This window comes from Panulirus ornatus, chromosome 56, assembly GCF_036320965.1.
Source record: "Panulirus ornatus isolate Po-2019 chromosome 56, ASM3632096v1, whole genome shotgun sequence".
Taxonomy (NCBI): Eukaryota; Metazoa; Arthropoda; class Malacostraca; order Decapoda; family Palinuridae; genus Panulirus; species Panulirus ornatus.
In genome coordinates this window covers 9,900,262-9,907,790 of record NC_092279.1, presented here as the reverse complement: position 1 = coordinate 9,907,790, position 7,529 = coordinate 9,900,262, and positions in this window count along the sequence as shown.

Below are 7,529 nucleotides of genomic sequence, written 5' to 3'. Positions count from 1 at the left end.
AGAAGATGGAGAGTGAACCAACATTACGGCGAAGGGCAAGCGGGTCAGGTGCTGAAGTTAGCCTGAGAGAGTTTATAAGTCGGACCGCTTTCGACTCAACTTTGTCAAGTAAGGATGCAGAGCTAGAACCGCTCTAGATATAAGAGCAGCACTCTATGCAAAGACGGATAAATCTTTTGTATAGACGGAGTAACGGTTCAGAAGAAAAGAAATTTCGACATCTAAATAGTACTCCCAATTTCTTTTAAACAGACAGCTTTTTCCATAATGTGGAAAGTCAGAAAAAAATTTTCGTAAATTAATTCAGTCAGCTTTGTTGAGGTGCTAATATTTGCGCTTAGAAAGAGCTGCTGGATGGGAAGGTGCCGTTAAAATGGATACATTTATGAAAGTGTGATCAGATGAACCAACTAGAGGCGAGATTTTGTACTTAGGCTGTATTAGAGGTGAAATACAGATCCAGAATATCAGGAGAGTGGTCACAGCGGTCAGGAATATGGGTAGGATGGGAGATAATTTGCTTTAGATCATTGAGAATGGGGAAATTGAATGTTGTAGTCCTCCCACCATCCGCATGAGAGGAATTCAACCATTCCTCATGGCGAAAGTTGAATTTCCCTTGAAGGATCTCAGCTTGCGAGTGAGAGGATGCCATTATCTCATGGCAGTAGTTTAGATAGTAGGAAAAAAGATACAAAACTTATAGAATTAGGGAAGCATTAGGCGAAACAGGGGAAAATATGAAATTTGGGAAGCAAACTTAGAGCTACATAGCATGAAATTTTGAAGACTCAAGATCCTCGAGTCATGCAATATGTGTGTCGATGTTGGAATAAGCACTAGCACCATACCACCATCTACACTCTACATCTACTGTACTATCACCACTTGCACCCTACCACCAATGTGCTCCCACCACTATTGTGCTAAAACCACCTGCACCTTCACCAGAGACAGGAACAGGCGAAGAAAGGCCACATCTACTCATTTCTATTCTGTAGATGTCATGGGTAATGCACCGAAACCACAGCTCCCTATCAACAACAAGGCCTCACAAACCTTTCCATGGTTTACCTTGGACGCTTCACATGCCCTGGTTTAGCTCATCGCCAGCACGCCGACCCTAGTATACCACATAGTTCCAATTCATTCTATCCCGTGCACGCCTTTCTTCTTGCATATTCAGACCCCGATCACTCAAAATCTTTTTCACTTTGTCTTTCTTTATCCAGTTTGGTCTCCCCGTTCTCCTTGTTCACTCCACTTCTGATACATATATCCGCTTTGTCAACCTTTCCATACTCATTCTTTTGATGTGCCCAAACCATTTCAGCACACCCTTTTCTGATCTCTCAACCACGTCACAACACATTTTGTTCTCAAACATCTCGTTTCCAATTGATCCATCCTCCTCCGTACAGCCTTATCTATAGACCATGCCTCGCATCCATATGATATTGTTGGGACTGCTATTCATTCATATATATATATATATATATATATATATATATATATATATATATATATATATATATATATATATATATATATATATATATATATATATATATATATATATATATATTTATATATATATATATATATATATAAATATATATATATATATATATATATATATATATATATATATATATATATATATATATATATATATATATATATATATATATATATATATATATATATATATATATATATATATATATATATATATATATATATATATATATATATATATATATATATATATATATATATATATATATATATATATATATATATATATATATATATATATATATATATATATATATATATATATATATATATATATATATATATATATATATATATATATATATATATATATGTGGTTTCAGAAGTGGTAGAGGATGTGTGGATCAGGTGTTTGCTTTGAAGAATGTATGTGAGAAATACTTAGAAAAGCAAATGGATTTGTATGTAGCATTTATGGATCTGGAGAAGGCATATGATAGAGTTGATAGAGATGCTCTGTGGAAGGTATTAAGAATATATGGTGTGGGAGGCAAGTTGTTAGAAGCAGTGAAAAGTTTTTATCGAGGATGTAAGGCATGTGTACGTGTAGGAAGAGAGGAAAGTGATTGGTTCTCAGTGAATGTAGGTTTGCGGCAGGGGTGTGTGATGTCTCCATGGTTGTTTAATTTGTTTATGGATGGGGTTGTAAGGGAGGTATATGCAAGAGTCCTGGAAAGAGGGGCAAGTATGAAGTCTGTTGGGGATGAGAGAGCTTGGGAAGTGAGTCAGTTGTTGTTCGCTGATGATACAGCGCTGGTGGCTGATTCATGTGAGAAACTGCAGAAGCTGGTGACTGAGTTTGGTAAAGTGTGTGGAAGAAGAAAGTTGAGAGTAAATGTGAATAAGAGCAAGGTTATTAGGTACAGTAGGGGTGAGGGTCAAGTCAATTGGGAGGTGAGTTTGAATGGAGAAAAACTGGAGGAAGTGAAGTGTTTTAGATATCTGGGAGTGGATCTGTCAGCGGATGGAACCATGGAAGCGGAAGTGGATCATAGGGTGGGGGAGGGGGCGAAAATTTTGGGAGCCTTGAAAAATGTGTGGAAGTCGAGAACACTATCTCGGAAAGCAAAAATGGGTATGTTTGAGGGAATAGTGGTTCCAACAATGTTGTATGGTTGCGAGGCGTGGGCTATGGATAGAGATGTGCGCAGGAGGATGGATGTGCTGGAAATGAGATGTTTGAGGACAATGTGTGGTGTGAGGTGGTTTGATCGAGTAAGTAACGTAAGGGTAAGAGAGATGTGTGGAAATAAAAAGAGCGTGGTTGAGAGAGCAGAAGAGGGTGTTTTGAAATGGTTTGGGCACATGGAGAGAATGAGTGAGGAGAGATTGACCAAGAGGATATATGTGTCGGAGGTGGAGGGAACGAGGAGAAGAGGGAGACCAAATTGGAGGTGGAAAGATGGAGTGAAAAAGATTTTGTGTGATCGGGGCCTGAACATGCAGGAGGGTGAAAGGAGGGCAAGAAATAGAGTGAATTGGAGTCATGTGGTATACAGGGGTTGACGTGCTGTCAGTGGATTGAAGCAAGGCATGTGAAGCGTCTGGGGTAAACCATGGAAAGCTGTGTAGGTATGTATATTTGCGTGTGTGGACGTGTGTATGTACATGTGTATGGGGGGGGGGGGGGTTGGGCCATTTCTTTCGTCTGTTTCCTTGCGCTACCTCGCAAACGCGGGAGACAGCGACAAAGTATAAAAAAAAAAAAAAAAAAAAAAAAAATATATATATATATATATATATATATATATATATATATATATATGTATATATATATATATATATATATATATATATATATATATATATATATATATATATATATATATATATATATATATATATATATATACATATATATATATATATATATATATATATATATATATATATATATATATATATATATATATATATATATATATATATATATATATATATATACTTAGAAAAGCAAATGGATTTGTATGTAGCATTTATGGATCTGGAGAAGGCATATGATAGAGTTGATAGAGATGCTCTGTGGAAGGTATTAAGAATATATGGTGTGGGAGGAAAGTTGTTAGAAGCAGTGAAAAGTTTTTATCGAGGATGTAAGGCATGTGTACGTGTAGGAAGAGAGGAAAGTGATTGGTTCTCAGTGAATGTAGGTTTGCGGCAGGGGTGTGTGATGTCTCCATGGTTGTTTAATTTGTTTATGGATGGGGTTGTTAGGGAGGTAAATGCAAGAGTTTTGGAAAGAGGGGCAAGTATGAAGTCTGTTGGGGATGAGAGAGCTTGGGAAGTGAATCAGTTGTTGTTCGCTGATGATACAGCGCTGGTGGCTGATTCATGTGAGAAACTGCAGAAGCTGGTGACTGAGTTTGGTAAAGTGTGTGGAAGAAGAAAGTTAAGAGTAAATGTGAATAAGAGCAAGGTTATTAGGTACAGTAGGGTTGAGGGTCAAGTCAATTGGGAGGTGAGTTTGAATGGAGAAAAACTGGAGGAAGTGAAGTGTTTTAGATATCTGGGAGTGGATCTGGCAGCGGATGGAACCATGGAAGCGAAAGTGGATCATAGGGTGGGGGAGGGGGCGAAAATTCTGGGGGCCTTGAAGAATGTGTGGAAGTCGAGAACATTATCTCGGAAAGCAAAAATGGGTATGTTTGAAGGAATAGTGGTTCCAACAATGTTGTATGGTTGCGAGGCGTGGGCTATGGATAGAGTTGTGCGCAGGAGGATGGATGTGCTGGAAATGAGATGTTTGAGGACAATGTGTGGTGTGAGGTGGTTTGATCGAGTGAGTAACGTAAGGGTAAGAGAGATGTGTGGAAATAAAAAGAGCGTGGTTGAGAGAGCAGAAGAGGGTGTTTTGAAGTGGTTTGGGCACATGGAGAGAATGAGTGAGGAAAGATTGACCAAGAGGATATATGTGTCGGAGGTGGAGGGAACGAGGAGAAGAGGGAGACCAAATTGGAGGTGGAAAGATGGAGTGAAAAAGATTTTGTGTGATCGGGGCCTGAACATGCAGGAGGGTGAAAGGCGTGCAAGGAATAGAGTGGATTGGAGCGGTGTGGTATACCGGGGTTGACGTGCTGTCGGTGGATTGAATCAGGGCATGTGAAGCGTCTGGGGTAAACCATGGAAAGCTGTGTAGGTATGTATATTTGCGTGTGTGGACGTATGTATATACATGTGTATGGGGGTGGGTTGGGCCATTTCTTTCGTCTGTTTCCTTGCGCTACCTCGCAAACGCGGGAGACAGCGACAAAGTATAATAAAATAAAATAAATAAATAAATATATATATATATATATATATATATATATATATATATATATATATATATATATATATATATATATATATATATATATATATATATATACAAATTAAACAACCAGGGAGACATCACACACCCCTGCCGCAAACCTACATTCACTGAGAACCAATCACTTTCCTCTCTTCCTACACGTACACATGCCTTACATCCTCGATAAAAACTTTTCACTGCTTCTAACAACTTGCCTCCCACACCATATATTCTTAATACCTTCCACAGAGCATCTCTATCAACTCTATCATATGCCTTCTCCAGATCCATAAATGCTACATACAAATCCATTTGCTTTTCTAGGTATTTCTCACATACATTCTTCAAAGCAAACACCTGATCCACACATCCTCTACCACTTCTGAAACCACACTGCTCTTCCCCAATCTGATGCTCTGTACATGCCTTCACCCTCTCAATCAATACCCTCCCATGTAATTTACCAGGAATACTCAACAAACTTATACCTCTGTAATTTGAGCACTCACTCTTATCCCCTTTGCCTTTGTACAATGGCACTATGCACGCATTCAGCCAATCCTCAGGCACCTCACCATGAGTCATACATACATTAAACCAACCAGTCAGCAATACAGTCACCCCCTTTTTTAATAAATTCCACTGCAATACCATCCAAACCTGCTGCCTTGCCGGCTTTCATCTTCCGCAAAGCTTTTACTACCTCTTCTCTGTTTACCAAATCATTTTCCCTAACCCTCTCACTTTGCACACCACCTCGACCAAAACACCCTATATCTGCCACTCTATCATCAAACACATTCAACAAACCTTCAAAATACTCACTCCATCTCCTTCTCACATCACCACTGCTTGTTATCACCTCCCCATTTGCGCCCTTCACTGAAGTTCCCATTTGCTCCCTTGTCTTAGGTACAGTAGGGTTGAAGGTTAAGTCAATTGGGAGGTAAGTTTGAATGGAGAATAACTTGAGGAACTAAAGTGTTTTAGATATCTGAGAGTGGATCTGGCAGAGGATGGAACCATGAAAGCGGAAGTGAATCATAGGGTGGGGGAGGGGGCGAAAATCCTGGGAGCCTTCAAGAATGTGTGGAAGTCGAGAACATTATCTCGTAAAGCAAAAATGGGTATGTTTGAAGGAATAGTGGTTCCAACAATGTTGTATGATTGCGAGGCGTGGACTATGGATAGAGTTGTGCGCAGGAGGATGGATGTGCTGGAAATGAGATGTTTGAGGACAATGTGTGGTGTGAGGTGGTTTGATCGAGTAAGTAATGTAAGGGTAAGAGAGATGTGTGGAATTAAAAAGAGCGTGGTTGAGAAAGCAGAAGAGGGTGTTTTGAAATGGTTTGGGCACATGGAGAGAATGAGTGAGGAAAGATTGACCAAGAGGATATATGTGTCGGAGGTGGAGGGAACGAGGAGAAGAGGGAGACCAAATTGGAGGTGGAAAGATGGAGTGAAAAAGATTTTGTGTGATCGGGGCCTGAACATGCAGGAGGGTGAAAGGAGGGCAAGGAATAGAGTGAATTGGAGCGATGTGGTATACCGGGGTTGACGTGCTGTCAGTGGATTGAATCAAGGCATGTGAAGCGTCTGGGGTAAGCCATGGAAAGCTGTGTAGGTATGTATAGTTGCGTGTGTGGACGTATGTATATACATGTGTATGGGAGGGGGGGGTTGGGCCATTTCTTTCGTCTGTTTCCTTGCGCTACCTCGCAAACGCGGGAGACAGCGACAAAGTATAATAAAAAAATATAATAATATATATATATATATATATATATATCTATATCTATATCTATATATATATATATATATATATATATATATATATATATATATATATATATATATATATTTATATATGTTATCCCTGGGGATAGGGGATTAAGAATACTTCCCACGTATTCCCTGCGTGTCGTAGAAGGCGACTAAAAGGGGAGGGAGCGGGGGGCTGGAAATCCTCCCCTCTCGGTTTTTTTTTTTTTTTTTTTTTTTTTCCAGAAGAAGGAACAGAGAATTGGGCCAGGTGAGGGTATTCCCTCAAAGGCGCAGTCCTCTGTTCTTAACGCTACCTCGCTAATGCGGGAAATGGCGAATAGTTTGAAAGAAAGAAAAAGATTTATGTATGTATGTACATATCGGGGCCTGAACATACAGGAGGGTGAGAGATGTGCAAGGAATAGAGAGAATTGGAACTATGCGGTATATCGGGGTCGACGTGCTGTCAATGGACTGAACCAGGGCATGGGAAGCGTCTGAGGTAAACCATGGAAAGTTTTGTGGGGCCTGGATTGAAAGGGAGCTGTGCTTTCGGTGCATTATACATGACGGCAAGGGACTGAGTGAGAACAAATGATGCCTTTTTTGTCTGTTTTCCTTGCGCTATCTCGCTGAAGCGAGGGGTATCGATGCTGTTTCCTGTAGGGCGGGGTAGCGACAGGAATGGATGGAGGTAAGCATGAATATGTACACGTGTATATATGTCTGTGCATGAGTATGTATATGTATGTATATGTGCGTTTATGGGCGTTTACATATATATATATATATATATATATATATATATATATATATATATATATATATATATATATATATATATATATTCTTTTTTTTTTTTTTGGCTTTGTTGCTGTCTCCCGCGTTTGCGAGG